The sequence below is a fragment of the Thalassophryne amazonica genome, chromosome 11 (genome assembly GCF_902500255.1).
Source record: "Thalassophryne amazonica chromosome 11, fThaAma1.1, whole genome shotgun sequence".
Taxonomy (NCBI): domain Eukaryota; kingdom Metazoa; phylum Chordata; class Actinopteri; order Batrachoidiformes; family Batrachoididae; genus Thalassophryne; species Thalassophryne amazonica.
This window is the reverse complement of record NC_047113.1, coordinates 40,983,272-41,002,203: the sequence shown is the minus strand read 5'-3', so window position 1 is coordinate 41,002,203 and position 18,932 is coordinate 40,983,272. Positions and strand designations below refer to the sequence as shown.

The following is an 18,932-nucleotide window of genomic DNA, read 5'->3' as shown; positions in this document are numbered from 1 at the left end:
CGTGTAACAAATGATCTTTGCAGAATTAATGGATATTGCAACACTTTAGAAACTGGAATCAGCACATCTGGGTTTGTGGTTGCTCTGGATGAATACTGAGATCCAGGCTTTCACTTACTTCCTGGACTTTGTCATCAGAAGTGGATCTGTAGGTGGTGAAACGGTCACATTTGTGGAGTCATTGACATCTTGAGAGTGTAGTTCATGTCTCTGGCTCCTCTGCCTTTGTGTTTTGGTGTCAAGAGGTCACTGAACAGAGCTGCGTGGTGATGTGATATTCTTGCAGGAGAACAAAAGACTAAGTCTTTAGGGTCCTAGTGCCTAGTACAGCTGTGAGACTTGGACACTAACCCCCACCCCCACACACAAATGCAGCTATGTAAACTGGAAAGACAAAGGAATTTGTACAACTTACTAGGAATGCAGTGGAAACTCAATTCCCCACCTCCTTGTACTAATATGCACAGAGTATACTTGAATGTGTGTTTATAATAGAGATGGGCAAGTTGACAGAACAGTTTTCCTGCATGTGGACACAAGAAAACTTGCAGAATGAGTGAAAAAGTGCCGAGCCTGGTGCAGTGTGAGAACATGGCAGCCATGTAATCATAAAGATGTGCAGACTTGAAAATGGCACATTTTAGCATTTTGACCACATCCACTGCATTCAGCAAAATTTTCAAGACAGTGTGGTTTTTATGTTCTTTGACTGAGTGAGACAGTACCATAAAAATGGTACATAAATGACTAAATATGACTGAAACTAAAAAGGCCACCTGACAAAAGACTAAAACTAAATTAAAAATAAATAAATAAAAAATCAGGTTACAAAATTAACATGGAACTGGAAAATTGATTTTCATTAGAATTTTGTTGTTGGCCTACTATTTCCTGAACCATTCTAATTAATTTTCCCTTGCTATTTGTAAAGATTAAAGGCTATAAAAAAACAAAAAACAATGCTGAAATAGCAGCATGTATGGAGCAATATTACCATGAAAAAGACAAGGTATGCACAGGAGAATACAGCAGCATTTCCCTCCACTGTCACAGGCCACAAACACATGAAAATTCAGTAAGGTATATCTTATATATTATATTCCAGTTCTAAGGTGGAACTATGCAAGTATACAAAGGTATATCTAAATATCTAAAAAGGAAGAGTAAAATAGGACAGTAGAAAAGAGTAGAGTAGAGCCACTTAGGTGCCTGGTCTTGAGAACCAGGGATGGTAGGTTGGTGCACTTGCACTTGGTGATGCACGGCTTTAGTTTATTCAATTATTCTTTGTCCCTCTTCCACTTACCTTTGTTAGCTGGATCACAGTCTCTCTGTTTTATGTTTTTCCCTACACTTGCATGCCTTGACACTTGCATGCCTTTAACCCCCACAGAGACTTCAGAGCAGGGAGCACTGTGCTGGTTTCTCCTTATTTAACTCTTGTGCATTCCATCGGTTTTATGTCATTCCGTAGTCTTTGTGACTTTTTCGATTGTGCCTTTTATGTTGTCTCTTATGTGTGTCACTTCTTCTGGATTTACTTGTCATGCTCTTCTGTGTCCACACCTCTGTTTATTGAGTGGTATCTTTAAAAGTCACGTCTAAAGATGAGCACACACTGTGCAACTTGAATCTGATTTTAAGCCAAATTCTGCAACATATAACTTTTTTTGTCGGGCCGAATTTCAGCTTTTTCACGTGTCCTTTGCCATGCAGTGTACTTGGGTAATGAGAGGCGATTAACCCCTCTTGGCCAGTAATCAGACCAATTTCAGACATGACAGAAATTTTGGTCTCTCCTTGTGAGAGTTTCACACAGTTGAAGCAAAGCCATTAACCAATGCCCCTAAATTTAATGTGTTTTTAGTGCATTTTTTTCCCCCTCCTGCAGCTGTCTGGGAAGTTAATGATTTTATTAAGATTACATAAAGTTGCACTAACTTATAAATTAAACTCTTATTTTGGATGTTTCTGCACACAGAATGGCACAAATGGTCAGTGGTGGGCACAGATAACCAAAAAGTTAGCTTTGATAACTTTTCAGTTAGCTGCTTACCAGTTATTTTTTTTAACACTAAACCAATAAACTAATCGGAAGCTGTCTCAAATATGCTCTCAACTAATAGGAAGCTGGTTTTGAGTTTAAACACCGCCAAAGCTTCTAACCGGACCAACGGCGATCACAAACCCAAACAGCCAATGATAGCGCTGCTATCTTTATGCGCTCTACTCCCTGCTGTAGGAAAACATCATTTACCCTAACAGAATACAGTGGTCCAGCGATGAGGCAGAGGTCTTGAAATGGAAAGCAGGTTTGAATTGGTGGTTTTGCTTTATAAAGTGGTTTTGCTTTATAAATAAAATTATTTCGGATAGAATAACTACATTAATGTAAACTCTTAAAATGTACAAAGTGATATATAACACATCTGTTCATTTGAAAATAATGCACTAATTCTGAAGATTTGAACATTAACACACAGAAGCCCAAAGGGATTATGGGTATACTAAGCCTCCACTCATACTGATTGGTTGATTCATTCATTCTATGTAAAAACCAACACAAGTGAATCAATGTAACATGTGTTGGTGTTTACAAATAACTGTGCTTTTGTAAAATATGTAATTTTTTCATGACACGGGAGTGAAAATCCACTCCCGTGTCATGCTCTACTCCGATACATTTTTGGGTGGTTTACTGTTTTATCTTTATCGAAGATAACTTTTCAGTTATCTGATTATCTGTTATCGAAGTTAAGTTTTTGGTTATCTGTGCCCACCACTGCCTGTGCCTGAATTATTCAATCACCCTTTTACTTTTCCCTTCAGAAAGTCTGTACTTATGTGGATTGCTCTTGTGTGTCTCATCTCACCTTGCCTGTGACAACCACAAGTCAGTCTGTTGTCTGATATAGCTCTGCTAAGAGGTGAAGTGACACTTCTCCATGATTGTAGATCTCTGTTTTGTGATTGCGTAATAAATCAGCATCTTTTTGAAACACTCATCATTCACTGCTTCATTATTCATTGGGTTATGTTTGCGATTTCAATTAAATTTAAATTCACAGGTTGCTATTTGTGCCGCTGTTGTTCATGATGACACAACTGATGATTCAGACACCCTTTTCAATAGTACATGGTGAACACAAAAACACTCCTTGGTTTCAAATATGTATAATATCAAAAGTCACATAAATAATTTTACAATTTTGGTATCAACAGTTGCAGAAACTCAAGTTTTTTTTCTCTTTTGCAGATTCTTTTTCTTCAAAATTGTAAAATGTGACTTTTGATATTATAAATATTTGAAACCAAGGAGTGTTTTTGTGTTCACCCTGTATACCCATTTGTTAGTATTTGTTTAGACAACTCAAATTGCAGGTCTGATGATATTAAATAATTCAGTCATATTTGTCTAAATAGGACCAATCACAGAGAGCTGCCTATTTAATATTTTCCTGTTCCAAAATACTCTGCTCTTATCAAGCACGATGTTCAGTTATAATGGGCTCAAGGAAATCCACATTCATCTTGTAATTGCACAAATGATGTGTTTGAAACACATCCTGCCTCAGCTTTGATTGCAGGAGGCAGAACAACCTGGAGATGAGCTTGTACACAACACCCACCCATTCCTAACTCTGATCCAGGTGGTTCTTTCATGCTGCACTATAAATACGACATGCAAGACAACAATTTGATGAGGCATGAGAGCAAAATGATATTGATTAGCAGAACAAGTGCTGCTTCATGTTCATAGCGAGGCGTTCACTTGCTCGCACACAGCAGGGACTGAATGATCATGATGTAACATCATCTTTGAACCTGTAATTAGTGAGATCTGTTTTTCTCCAACACTGAGGCATTTTTAACCACAACTGTCAAAACAGCACCATCACAATATGGCAAAAATAAGAAAAACATTTTTGAGCTGGGGGAAACCGTTACAGACTGAGCAGATCAACACACCTTTTTGCGTCAATGGTACATTGGAAACTCCTATCTGGTTGTTTCAGCGGGGTGTCAGCCTGTCGGAGTGCGTCGCGCTCTCAGACGCTGTGGGCGGTCTTTAAACCGGCTGGAGCACTCCTTAATCTGTGTAATCCCCATAAAATGGTCCTTGAAAGCCATCTGAATTTTCCGAATGGTGTCCACCTGGAGGTCTCTCACAGTTTCTGGAAAAATCGTTCAGACATTTATTCGCAATAAAAATCCGACGAGAGGGGTGGACCACTGCTCACACAAAGCCTGCTCACAGGTGAATGACGCAACTGACAGGCGTGAAAAAACTCACGCATGCGCATGAAGGTTCAAGCTTGGCTGATGCAATCACACGTGATTCAAATCCATATGGTTTTTGAAAAAAATAAAAAGGTCCGATACTTTTTGGACAGACCTCATATGCTGGCTGATTCAGAGAAGGTGTTCAAAAATGACTTGATATCTGCACAGAAACTGTTTCTAATTACAACCAGAGAAATCTTCAAACGTGACATCACACCTGTAAAGGACTTTTTTTTTTTTTTTAGAAAGACCTGCTTATGTTTAAATCCAAAAAGGATAAGTCAGTAGCTACAAAGCATGATATAAACAAGGAGCTGCTCATCATCAAAGAGACCTACCAAAGGCAAGCTGCAGCTAGAAATGAGTCATTACACATGGGGCTGCTGAGCATTAGGGAGGCCTTCAAAGAGAAGATCATAACAGAAAGGAATCTTAGGCACAAGGAGCAGACCACGATGATGTAGGGGCTCAAAAATGAAACGGCAGATGAGAAAAATTCGATCCAGAAGGAGCTGAAAGCCATGATGACAAGTCTGCATGACCAAACTGAAACTAATAAAATATTAGTAAGGAACTGGAAGCTGCAGTGTTCCACTTCCAGAATGAGCTGGTTGTCATCAAGGAAGCCTTCCAAAAATGGGATTGCAGCTGAAAAGGATTTAATCCGCAGATAGCTGATGGCCATTAAAGAGGGCTTCAAAGAAGAGGCCACTGCTCAAAAGCTGGAAAAATTCCACTTCTAGGAGGAATTCAATAGCATGAAGATCAGCTTCCAGAAAGAGCTGACTGCTTTGGTTGACCAACACCAGAAGGAGCTGACAGCTTTGGAGGCCAGACATCAGAAGGAAGTGGCCACCAAAGAAGCTGTCCATGGAAAACTGATGAAAGAACACGTGTCACAAAGACCAGCATAGGAAGGCTTCTTGATAAGATGGGCTGAAAAAACTGCCAGGATCGCAAGATGGCTGCTTGGCTTCCTCCGAATTATTCTATAAAAATAAGTAAATAATTGCATTCTGAAAAGATTCAGGGTGAGCTTGTGTATTTTCATTTGTATATATTAAAGTATTTGTTTCACTTTTGTTTTTGTTTGTTTTTTCAGTTGAGAAATGCTGCAAAGCTTAGGTTCATTGGGAGTAGATGGGCCAAGCCTCACTTGAATCTGGTGGAAGAGATTCCTTGGGACGGTCCAAGGTTTAACTTGTGTAGCACCGCCTGAAGATGACACCACATGTCCATCCTTTGGTTAGAAGCACTGCAGGTAAGGAGTTCAATCTAATGTTGGAAACGATCTTGATTTTAGTGTCTTTTTTTTGCTGGGACATGCTGGAAGAAGATTGTACTTGGCCGACTGGTCTGCTTTGTGTTTCATTGTGAAGATTTTCCAGGAGCCCCAGTAAGTTGCTGTCCATCATGGGGCTAGCCTGTATACTGGTATAAGCGCTGTACAGAGTGAACTTGCATAGGGTGCATCCACACGGGCCCTCATACACACATAAAACAAATATAACAGCAAAAACATAGCGATGCACTTTGAAATCAATGCCGCCATATTCCTTCATTCAGAAGACAGCTAGACATTCATCAAATGACTCTAGTAATGCACCAAAGTAAAGATAATGTTCTTGTGTATATTCAAATACCAGAAGTTAAAATAGCACATAATAATTAAAATAGTGGTCCATAATAAAGCAAAACAGAAAACATGACATTTTAGGTGCAAGCATGCAGATGAATTTTTTTCTGATCTAACACAAATGTGTCTGCCAATTGAAAATGTAGAATGGACACATTTAAAATATTTGTTCTACAGAAATCTTAAACAACTTACCTCTTTTCCTGTGTGAAAATTTGCGTTGCAAACATCACGTATGTTACAATTTCATGTATGTCAATCTTTGGACAAAACCATGTGCATGTGTCATGGTGACCATTGCAGAGGTTCTTCACAAAAACTGATGACATCATCATGTTGTGTGCACATTGAGCTCCAATCCTGCTGACTCATAGCTTTTTGCTGCTTATGCACTTGATAATAATCTTGACGGAATTTGGAGGGAGTAATTTGGAGTGAGTGGAGTGGTACCTAGTACCAAAGACATCGATTTGATGCCTTCGGTCACGGGTTATTGTCCATTTCTCACAGTCATACAATAAGACATGAAGCACTAGAACCATAAAGACCCAGACCTTCATTCTCCTGCAAAGATATCGGCACCTCTGTCCATCGACCTCGTGACTCCATAAACTCTACCCAGGTGTCTTTTGATCTTAAAGGCTGAGTACTGAATGTCACTCCTCCTGAGATATTGAAAGTGAATGTCTCCACAAGTTCAGCACATACAAAGAAACGTCTGATGGCAAAGCAAGTTATTAAAAACCTGGATCTTCATCTTGATCCATGGCAATCACAAACCCAGACACTCAGATTCCTCACTCAGCTTTTCAAGTGTTGCAATCAAGGTTGATTCGGGCAAAATGGTCAGCCTCTTCTTCAAAGTCAAGGTCAGTAAACCTTTCCAACAAAGACACCTAAGTCCCTCATTTCCAGGGCACATCTAAAAAAACAAAAATCTCCACACTAACCATGATGTATCACTCATATCTCCTGATTATGTGAATTATGCAAATAAATATAACAGTAAAAATCAACGTAGATAAACATTTAAAAAGCATCTCTGTTACGGATTTCTGATGCTATTTTTTATTTATGGTAATGATTTACTTGATTTTGTTGGGAAATGATCAAGTTTGGGCGGCATGGTGGTGTAGTGGTTGGCACTGTTGCCTCACAGCATGAAGGTTGTGGGATTGCTTCCTAACTGCCTCAGTCCCCCCACATGACCCTTGATTGGGGCAAATCAGTATGGAAGATCCGTGTGTGTATTCCTCCTTTTCACAAAGTTGCTATTTTTGTTTTTTTTGTTTGTTTTTTTTAAAGCACCAGTCATATTTGAGATATTTTCAGGAAACGTCAACACTGTCTGTACAGTAAATTCTAAGTAATCCTCACTGACATCTCTGGAAATGGTTTCCTCGTGCAGTCCAAACTCATTTTTGTTGTTACAGGTGAAGTGGAAAATCTAAATTAGCCATTAAGTGTGAATGTGTTTGTGTGTGGCAGAGTGTCCACCTGTCTCTGCATGGCTCAGCTCTTTGCCAGTGCATGCTGGGTGAAGCTCCAGCAACCTGTGACACCACAGAGGATAAGCAGCGATAGAAAAGGCTTTAACAGATATGGAAATCATTTCAGTTACCTGAATCTGGTCAGCGAGGGAAATATCGATCTATAAAGCAAGAAACGTCTGTGCTTGGCTCGCATATCTTTCTGACTGTTTGTCAGATCAACCTCAGCTTTCGGATATGGCTTGCGCATGCACTCAAAAAAATGATGCATTGGATGGATTCAATTCAATTATGTGGATGATTTCCATCAAATAAATATATGTAGCCACAACTCAAATAAAGCACATCCATGCAAGATAATTTAATTCAATTTAGTTGACATATAATTATTATATGAAAATCCTATAATTATATGGGAATCCTGCTCATAATTGAATTTGCGACAGTATCACCTCAAAATCTCTCATCAGCCGTTAAAATTTTCACCGAAAACTAGCTTAATTTTTTGAACCGTGTCCACTTCGATGTGTCTCACAGGTTTAGAAAAAATTTTGATCAAACAAAGCGCCAGTCTCTCAGCAACTTCTCAGACAAAGGAATTCCGACGAGGGGCTGGACGACTCCTCCCACAAGGAGTGCTCACAGGCGAATGACGTCACCGACAGGCGTGGAAAAACTCACGCATGCGCACGAGGGTTCAAGCATGTCTGACGTAAAAACATATGAATGAAATCCATATAGTTTTTGAAAAAAATAAAAAGGACCTATACTTTATGGACAGCCCTCGTATATATATATATATATATATATATATATATATATATATATATATATATATATATATATATATATATATATATATATATATATATATATATATATATATATATATATATATATATATATAGGGTGTCTTAAAAAAAAATGTATCCAAAAGTATTTTGACAGCACAGAAAAACCAATCAAAATCATGAGACATTTTCTGCAAGACCATATGGCCGAAGACTGTAATTTTTCTCTCCATTGCACAGTTTTTAGTTCAGTCTTTCCTTTTTGATGTTTTAATCCTTTTTGTTTTACACCAAATGATCAAATGAAATAACCTCCCCATCTGAAGTTTCCTAAGAAATAAATCATCTGTCTCCAGTTTTCCCGGAAAACCACCTAGCAAATTCAAGTTTCCTTGCCATTTGCTGGGGAGTTAGTTCGCTCTGAGACTGAATTTTGCATGGAAAGAGGTGCAAGTCAGGCCTTAACATGCGTTGCACAGAACGACAATTTTTGTTCTCTGAATTAGGGTCAACTGTGGCATTTTTCCTGGACTTTAATGTCTTGCAGAACAAACTTTGGGGTTCCTAAACTGAGAAAAACATCATTGTTTCCCAGTAAAACCATGTCCTGGTATTCCAACTTGGTCTCACGGTAAATTGTGATTCAGCAGCACGAAATATACATTAATCTATTGGTTTGTGATATTTTGACGAAAAGCGCCTCATTTTCGTCATGGCAGGATGAAATCATTCTAATTCATTCTGTGATGGCTGCACGAAATTAAAAGTGAAGCGGGGGGGGGGGTCGGAGTGGTTATGGTTAGGTTGGGGGGAAGGAGTAGGATTAGGTTATGGTTAAGGTTAGGGTTGGGGTAGGAGTAGGGTTAGTAAAAGTGAGTTAAAAAAAACCTTGTCACAAAAATTTGACTCATTTTGTCACGGAAGCACGAACAAAAAAAAAAAAGTGAGTGGGCTGGGTATTCATATTTCAGAGTACTTTTGGGTACATTTTTTAGACACCCTATCTCTCTCTCTCTCTCTCTCTCTCTTTATATATATATATATATATATATATATATATATATATTATGGCTTTATTTTGACACGAAACATGCTCCTCTCAAAACGTGACCCTGTGGAGAAAAACAAATGAATCCCTCTTCTTCTACAGCGTTTAATGGCAGTCAGCATCCTTATTGTTGCATTGCTGCCACCTGCTGCATCAGTTCGTTACAGCAGTATTAAAACCTCTTGATGAGTCCAGTGTTTTTCAAGTATTTAAAAAGCCAACACTTCCTCCTCTCACTTGACCTTATGGCTAAAATACTTCCTACAGAAACTTCTTGCAGGCCTTGCAATTGATTTCCTTCAGTTTTTACTCTTTATTAGATACACCATTTAAAAAAATAATGAGATACAGTTTGTAAAGTAAAATATTTTGAGGTAAAATTAAAACACTGTGCTAAACACTGTGCGTTATTTCCCCCCTGGCAGATCCCGAGCAGCTGGGAAAGCAGGCCGACTGGGTGACTGTGAGGAGGAAGCGTAGTCCTAAACAGAAGCCCCGTGTACATCGCCAACCCGTTCACATTTCTAACCGTTTTTCCCCACTCGACGACACACCCGCCGAGGATCAAACTCTGGTTATTGGCGACTCTGTTTTGAGAAATGTGAAGTTGGCGACACCAGCAACCATAGTCAATTGTCTTCCGGGGGCCAGAGCAGGCGACATTGAAGGAAATTTGAAACTGCTGGCTAAGGCTAAGCGTAAATTTGGTAAGATTGTAATTCACGTCGGCAGTAATGACACCCAGTTACGCCAATCGGAGGTCACTAAAATTAACATTGAAACGGTGTGTAACTTTGCAAAAACAATGTCGGACTCTGTAGTTTTCTCTGGGCCCCTCCCCAATCGGACCGGGAGTGACATGTTTAGCCGCATGTTCTCCTTGAATTGCTGGCTGTCTGAGTGGTGTCCAAAAAATGAGGTGGGCTTCATAGATAATTGGCAAAGCTTCTGGGGAAAACCTGGTCTTGTTAGGAGAGACGGCATCCATCCCACTTTGGATGGAGCAGCTCTCATTTCTAGAAATCTGGCCAATTTTCTTAAATCCTCCAAACCGTGACTATCCAGGGTTGGGACCAGGAAGCAGAGTTGTAGTCTTACACACCTCTCTGCAGCTTCTCTCCCCCTGCCATCCCCTCATTACCCCATCCCTGTAGAGACGGTGCCTGCTCCCAGGCCACCAATAACCAGCAAAAATCTATTTAAGCATAAAAATTCAAAAAGAAAAAATAATATAGCACCTTCAACTGCACCACAGACTAAAACAGTTAAATGTGATCTATTAAACATTAGGTCTCTCTCTTCTAAGTCCCTGTTGGTAAATGATATAATAATTGATCAACATATTGATTTATTCTGCCTTACAGAAACCTGGTTACAGCAGGATGAATATGTTAGTTTAAATGAGTCAACACCCCCGAGTCACACTAACTGTCAGAATGCTCATAGCACGGGCCGGGGCGGAGGATTAGCAGCAATCTTTCATTCCAGCTTATTAATTAATCAAAAACCCAGACAGAGCTTTAATTCATTTGAAAGCTTGACTCTTAGTCTTGTCCATCCAAATTGGAAGTCCCAAAAACCAGTTTTATTTGTTATTATCTATCGTCCACCTGGTCGTTACTGTGAGTTTCTCTGTGAATTTTCAGACCTTTTGTCTGACTTAGTGCTTAGCTCAGATAAGACAATTATAGTGGGCGATTTTAACATCCACACAGATGCTGAGAGTGACAGCCTCAACACTGCATTTAATCTATTATTAGACTCTATTGGCTTTGCTCAAAATGTAAATGAGTCCACCCACCACTTTAATCATATCTTAGATCTTGTTCTGACTTATGGTATGGAAATAGAAGACTTAACAGTATTCCCTGAAAACTCCCTTCTGTCTGATCATTTCTTAATAACATTTACATTTACTCTGATGGACTACCCAGCAGTGGGGAATAAGTTTCATTACACTAGAAGTCTTTCAGAAAGCGCTGTAACTAGGTTTAAGGATATGATTCCTTCTTTATGTTCTCTAATGCCATATAACAACACAGTGCAGAGTAGCTACCTAAACTCTGTAAGTGAGATAGAGTATCTCGTTAATAGTTTTACATCCTCATTGAAGACAACTTTGGATGCTGTAGCTCCTCTGAAAAAGAGAGCTTTAAATCAGAAGTGCCTGACTCCGTGGTATAACTCACAAACTCGTACCTTAAAACAGATAACCCGTAAGTTGGAGAGGAAATGGTGTCTCACTAATTTAGAAGATCTTCACTTAGCCTGGAAAAAGAGTCTGTTGCTCTATAAAAAAGCCCTCCGTAAAGCTAGGACATCTTTCTACTCATCACTAATTGAAGAAAATAAGAACAACCCCAGGTTTCTTTTCAGCACTGTAGCCAGGCTGACAAAGAGTCAGAGCTCTATTGAGCTGAGTATTCCATTAACTTTAACTAGTAATGACTTCATGACTTTCTTTTCTAACAAAATTTTAACTATTAGAGAAAAAATTACTCATAACCATCCCAAAGACGTATCGTTATCTTTGGCTGCTTTCAGTGATGCCGGTATTTGGTTAGACTCTTTCTCTCCGATTGTTCTGTCTGAGTTATTTTCATTAGTTACTTCATCCAAACCATCAACATGTTTATTAGACCCCATTCCTACCAGGCTGCTCAAGGAAGCCCTACCATTAATTAATGCTTCGACAAGGTTCTGTGCTAGGACCAATTTTATTCACTTTATACATGCTTCCCTTAGGCAGTATTATTAGATGGTATTGCTTAAATTTTCGTTGTTACGCAGATGATACCCAGCTTTATCTATCCATGAAGCCAGAGGACACACACCAATTAGCTAAACTGCAGGATTGTCTTACAGACATAAAGACATGGATGACCTCTAATTTCCTGCTTTTAAACTCAGATAAAACTGAAGTTATTGTACTTGGCCCCACAAATCCTAGAAACATGGTGTCTAATCAGATCCTTACTCTGGATGGCATTACCCTGACCTCTAGTAATACTGTGAGAAATCTTGGAGTCATTTTTGATCAGGATATGTCATTCAAAGAGCATATTAAACAAATATGTAGGACTGCTTTTTTGCATTTACGCAATATCTTTAAAATTAGAAAGGTCTTGTCTCAGAGTGATGCTGAAAAACTAATTCATGCATTTATTTCCTCTAGGCTGGACTATTGTAATTCATTATTATCAGGTTGTCCTAAAAGTTCCCTGAAAAGCCTTCAGTTAATTCAAAATGCTGCAGCTAGAGTACTAACGGGGACTAGAAGGAGAGAGCATATCTCACCCATATTGGCCTCTCTTCATTGGCTTCCTGTTAATTCTAGAATAGAATTTAAAATTCTTCTTCTTACTTATAAGGTTTTGAATAATCAGGTCCCATCTTATATTAGGGACCTCGTAGTACCATATCACCCCAATAGAGCGCTTCGCTCTCAGACTGCAGGCTTACTTGTAGTTCCTAGGGTTTGTAACAGTAGAATGGGAGGCAGAGCCTTCAGCTTTCAGGCTCCTCTCCTGTGGAACCAGCTCCCAATTCAGATCAGGGAGACAGACACCCTCTCTACTTTTAAGATTAGGCTTAAAACTTTCCTTTTTGCTAAAGCTTATAGTTAGGGTTGGATCAGGTGACCCTGAACCATCCCTTAGTTATGCTACTATAGACTTAGACTGCTGGGGGGTTCCCATGATGCACTGTTTCTTTTTATTCACCTCTTTTTGCTCTGTATGCACCACTCTGCATTTAATCATTAGTTATTGATCTCTGCTTCCCTCCACAGCATGTCTTTTTCCTGGTTCTCTCCCTCAGCCCCAACCAGTCCCAGCAGAAGACTGCCCCTCCCTGAGCCTGGTTCTGCTGGAGGTTTCTTCCTGTTAAAAGGGAGTTTTTCCTTCCCACTGTCGCCAAGTGCTTGCTCATAGGGGGTTGTTTTGACCATTGGGGTTTTCTGTGATTATTGTATGGCTTTTGCCTTGCAATGTGAAGCGCCTTGGGGCAACTGTTTGTTGTGATTTGGCGCTATATAAATTAAATTGATTTGATTTGATTTAAATAGTGTACAGTTATATATGGTTATGATTTGTATTATTTATATACAACTGGCGGCATTTGAAAGTGCTGCATTCTGGTGATGTCATTTCACAACACTTGATTTAGAATTCAGTTGGTCTGGTGATGGTATTTGGCATTATTATGCGTTATTGATCTTGTGATGGTCTTTTTTTTATTATTATTTTTTTAGCTCCCTGTAGGAATATAAATGTCCTACAGGCACTGCACTAGTTATTATAAATGACACTGCAGTGGACGGCAAAAGACAGAATTTGCAGATTTACATTTTGCCTGAAGGTGCGGGGGGGACAAGCGGTGTACATTCTCCATTTAATGTGGTGTTGCATCTGGAAGGGCATCTGTTGTAAAACGTGCCAAATCAACATGCAGATCTGCTGTTGCAACGCTGAGTGAAACAAGGAGAAGCTGTAGGGACTTACTTACACTGTACCTGAAGAAAACAATATATAAAAAAATACATATGAAAATTATGACAGTACACATCACAAATCATATCTCACATTTCGCCTGACTTATCTGTGCTCTCTATCATGTAGATCTGTCCTTGAACATGATAGTTTTTATACTTGAGAGTACAGTATGCATGGCGTATGGCATTTTTTTCTTTTTGAATATCACATCAATTCAAAAACATGGTCAGAGCCAGGCTTCTTCATCCAAGAATTCCTAACATTATCCTTCTTAAATTCAACATAAAAACCTGTTTTGCAACATGATCTGAAATCAGGCCTGGTGAAGATGTGAGCAACAGTTGTCTGTTTATTTATTCCTCAACTTCTCACAAATCCTTCAGCCAGTTTTACCAACTATGATATATGGAAGATGATCAACCCCAGAACTGCCCTTACAGGGTTTGCTATGGCAAAGGTCATTGGTTTAAAGGCCAAAATTTTGTTTTTCTCTCTGATTTGCACTAGAAATATCACATGGATTTCCCTGATTGCAGCACTTCAGAAGCTGAGTGAGCCACCAGAGTGTCTGGGTTTGTGATTGTCCTGGATCAAGATCCAGGCTTTTAATGGCTTCCTGGACTCAGCCATCAGAAGTGTATCTGTATGTGATGTATTTCACCAGTGATATCACTGTCTGTGGGTCCTTGGTCTTTGAGAGTGAGAGACGCCTGGGAAGAGCTTATGGACTCATGAGGTCGGTGGACACAGATGTTTGTTGATGCCAATATCTTTGCAGGAGAATGAAAGTCCATGCCAATACCATCCTGTCTTAATGGATGCTGCTAACCAGTGACCTAAGGCAACAATGTCTTTGGTATTAGGTGCCTTCAGAGGATTCCTACTGCTACAATGAATTCATGTTAGAGTATTAACGGGGACTAGAAGGAGAGAGCATATCTCACCCATATTGGCCTCTCTTCATTGGCTTCCTGTTAATTCTAGAATAGAATTTAAAATTCTTCTTCTTACTTATAAGGTTTTGAATAATCAGGTCCCATCTTATCTTAGGGACCTCATAGTACCATATCACCCCAATAGAGCGCTTCGCTCTCAGACTGCAGGCTTACTTGTAGTTCCTAGGGTTTGTAAGAGTAGAATGGGAGGCAGAGCCTTCAGCTTTCAGGCTCCTCTCCTGTGGAACCAGCTCCCAATTCAGATCAGGGAGACAGACACCCTCTCTACTTTTAAGATTAGGATTAAACTTTTCCTTTTTGCTAAAGCTTATAGTTAGGGCTGGATCAGGTGACCCTGAACCATCCCTTAGTTATGCTGCTATAGACTTAGACTGCTGGGGGGTTCCCATGATGCACTGAGTGTTTCTTTCTCTTTTTGCTCTGTATGCACCACTCTGCATTTAATCATTAGTGACTGATCTCTGCTCCCCTCCACAGCATGTCTTTTTCCTGGTTCTCTCCCTCAGCCCCAACCAGTCCCAGCAGAAGACTGCCCCTCCCTGAGCCTGGTTCTGCTGGAGGTTTCTTCCTGTTAAAAGGGAGTTTCTCCTTCCCACTGTCGGCAAGTGCTTGCTCACAGGGGATCGTTTTGACTGTTGGGGTTTTTACCTAATTATTGTATGGCCTTGTCTTACAATATAAAGCGCCTTGGGGCAACTGTTTGTTGTGATTTGGCGCTATATAAATAAAATTGATGATGATGATGATGTCAAAAGAATATTTATTTAGTCAGACTCAGATGAGGAGTATCCCACACTTTTTGGCACATTTCTCTTTGCATGATCCAGTGTGCACATGCTTTAGTGTTGAGAACCCCAGAGAGTGTGGAAGGCCAAGGGTACACCCATGCATCACGTGGCTGCAGCAGAAAGATGGTTATTTTCAAGAGGTGGGGATAGACCACTTGACTGCTCTATTCTTCTATTGTCTGTGGTCACACATGGTAATTCTTATTTTTCCTGTGCAAACAGTGTATGTCAACACCATCTTCATCCCTGTCACACTTCTCCTCTGAGGTTATTTCTCTTACCTCAACAAACACAGTCTGAACTCTGTCAACTTTGCTCCCCTCCACCCCCCCAGACTGAAAACATATAATATATGCTGTCATTCATTTATAAAATACCATAGATTGATTTTAACCTTAACTTAAACTAGCACACATAAGGTGCATGCATTCATTAAAATTGCATATGAAGCACAGTATATTTGTGTGTTTAAAAACAAGTTACTTTGTCATATGTAACTGAAGGTGAGTACAATGTTCATGTATCAATGAAACAGTCATTTGAATGGCACTTGTTGAGTTTCTATGGTAACAGCAAAATGCTAAAAGAGCTCCTCGAGTTATTTAACAAGAGACTCGATCACTACAAAAAGAAATAGCTCTGTGAAAAACTGGATCAGAGATAGATTAAATTCACTACATTAAAATGTTTATTAACTTGTCTGAATTTATAAGTAAGTCCCTTCGGCTGCTCCCTTGTTTGCACTCGGGGTCGCCACAGCAAATCCAAGGTAGATCTGCATGTTGAATTGGCACAGGTTTTACGCCGGATGCCCTTCCTGACACAACTCCACTTCACATGGAAAAATGTGGCAGGGGTGGGATTTGAACCAGGAACCTTCTGCACTGAAACCAAGTGCACTAACCACTTGGCCACCACCCCAGCAACTTGTCTAAATTCATACAGCTTAAAAAAAAAATACACTCGGTCACAGCATAGGTTTGGATTGTCCTATTCATCCTAGGGTCTTTGGTCCAGAGCACACGATATCCAGTTCTTCTACAGTTTAAACACACTCACGTGGAACTGATGACAACATCCTCACTCTTGGGTTGGGAGGAAGCCAAGAAAGAATACATTGACCTTTCTGTGTTGTGGATATGTCACTGACATTGTTTGCACAGTAATTAATAAATGGTCACAATTACATCCTCATGAAATTTGATCTTCCTGAGTAATATTGTGGGTAAATTGAACAGTTAGCCATACTGGGTTTTTACAAAACTGTGTTGTTCAAAATTAAATTAAATGCAGAAAGAAGTTTTTTATGATTTTTTGCTTTTATTGCATAGATGTGCAGTGAGCTGATCAGCTGCAATGTAAAACAAATTGCCTTGACTTGAAATACAACTGGGAACTGTGAAGTGGGTTTCCTGATGCTCTAGACTCTGCTGCAAACTAAGCTGTGGGTGAAAGTCATTTTTTTTTCTCAAAACAGGTTCAGAGGGTTGCAGTACCCCCGTCCAGATAGGGACTTTTCTGAAAAATGACCTGGTGACTAACAGTATGTAAATACTAACCTTGTTCTATGGTGTTTAAAAGTCCTTTTCTGGCAGATCAGAACAGTATTCTTTTATGGAAGACACAAATCATAAAATACAATATTACATGATGATTGTACGCCACACTTAAATATTTTTTATCATTCCAGCTTACACAGACTAATACTAATTACTAAATAATAATTAGTGCAGTTTTCTCTATGTACACATGTATGTCCTACACTGCCACTTTTAATGGTACAAAACACACAGCTACCATGACTGAGAATAAAAGTGCAATACTACATAGTAAATTTTGCCAGGATAACATTTGGTCCCAGTCGAAATAGAGTAAAATACACTCAATTAGAGTGAAATCAGCTCTACTGTCTTGTTAAATGAAGTGTTTCTACTCCAATAAGAGTTGATTATTATATACTATGATCAGTGGTGGGCACAGCTAACCAAAAGGTTAGCTTCAATAACTGGCAACCAGCTAACTGAAACTGATCTTTTTTTTAACTCTAAACCAATAAACTGCCTAAAAACTTATCAGAAGCCAGAGATAACCATTAACTTTCAATTTTGCCTCAAATAAAGAAGCTGATTTTGAGTTTAAACACAACCAAAGCTTCTTATAAAACCAACGGCGATCACAAACCCAAACAGCCAATGAGCCAGTGCTTCTGTCTTTGTGCGTTCTGCACCCTGCTGTAGGAAAGCATCATTTACCCTAACAGCACACAGTGGTCCAGCGATGAGGCAGAGGTCTTGAAATGGAAAGCAGGTTTGAATTATGGTTTTGCTTTATAAATAAAATTATTCCGGATAGAATAACTACATTAATGTAAACTCTTAAAATGTACAAAGTGATATATAAAACATATCTGTTAATTTTCAAATAATGCACTAATTCTGAACACAGAACACACAGATTCCCAAAGGGATTATGGGTATACTAAGCCTCCACTCATACTGATTGGTTGATTCATTCATTCTATGTAAAAACCAACACAACTGAATCAGTGTAACATGTGTTGGTGTTGACAAATAAATGTGCTTTTGTACAATATGTAATTTTTTTCATTTGTATTAAAAAAAGAAAAATTTTCAAGATCCCCCTAGACAGCGTCTAAGTGCACGCGTGATGACATCACAACTCTATCAAGTTAGGGAGACAAGGTTTCTTTCAATAACAAGAACTGTCAAAAAACTTTCTCGTGTGTGGTTGGAATTGTGTGGCGATAGGAATCACCTTTTGAATGCTTGAATAACGATGTCACTCGCACAAAGAAATCAAATAATAGTGAAAACATGTTCGGTGTGGTGTCATAACACATCAATCAGTCGCTCCGTGAGGTGTCATGACAGCCGATCGGTTAGCAGCTCAGTGCGGTGTTATAACAGATCAATCAGTCGCTCGGTGAGGCGTCATAACATCAAGCCTGGTTCACATGGCAAGCTAATTAGGCCGATATCAGACCCGATCTTCCCCTTCCGACAAGCTTAAGGATGCCCTGACAATCATGATGACGGTAAATATAATCTTATCAGATGTTCCTGCTGTGTGTGGTGTGTTAAGAAGATCGCGAGGAGGTACAGTAAATGTGACATCAATCAATCAATCAATCAATTTTTTTTTATATAGCGCCAAATCACAACAAACAGTTGCCCCAAGGCGCTTTATATTGTAAGGCAAGGCCATACAATAATTATGTAAAACCCCAACGGTCAAAACGACCCCCTGTGAGCAAGCACTTGGCTACAGTGGGAAGGAAAAACTCCCTTTTAACAGGAAGAAACCTCCAGCAGAACCAGGCTCAGGGAGGGGCAGTCTTCTGCTGGGACTGGTTGGGGCTGAGGGAGAGAACCAGGAAAAAACCATGCTGTGGAGGGGAGCAGAGATTGATCACTAATGATTAAATG

At 39.5% G+C, this 18,932-nt stretch overlaps 1 long non-coding RNA gene across 1 annotated transcript; it reads right to left on the bottom strand.

Moving 5' to 3' along the window:
• Positions 1-2,214: 2,214 nt before the first annotated feature.
• On the bottom strand, positions 2,215-17,868 carry LOC117520017. Its single transcript, XR_004563510.1, has 3 exons — positions 17,745-17,868; positions 9,487-9,491; positions 2,215-2,258 (listed from the first exon to the last, which is right to left on the bottom strand). It is a non-coding gene; the product is annotated as an uncharacterized LOC117520017 (long non-coding RNA).
• Between the last annotated feature and the right edge of the window lie 1,064 nt (positions 17,869-18,932).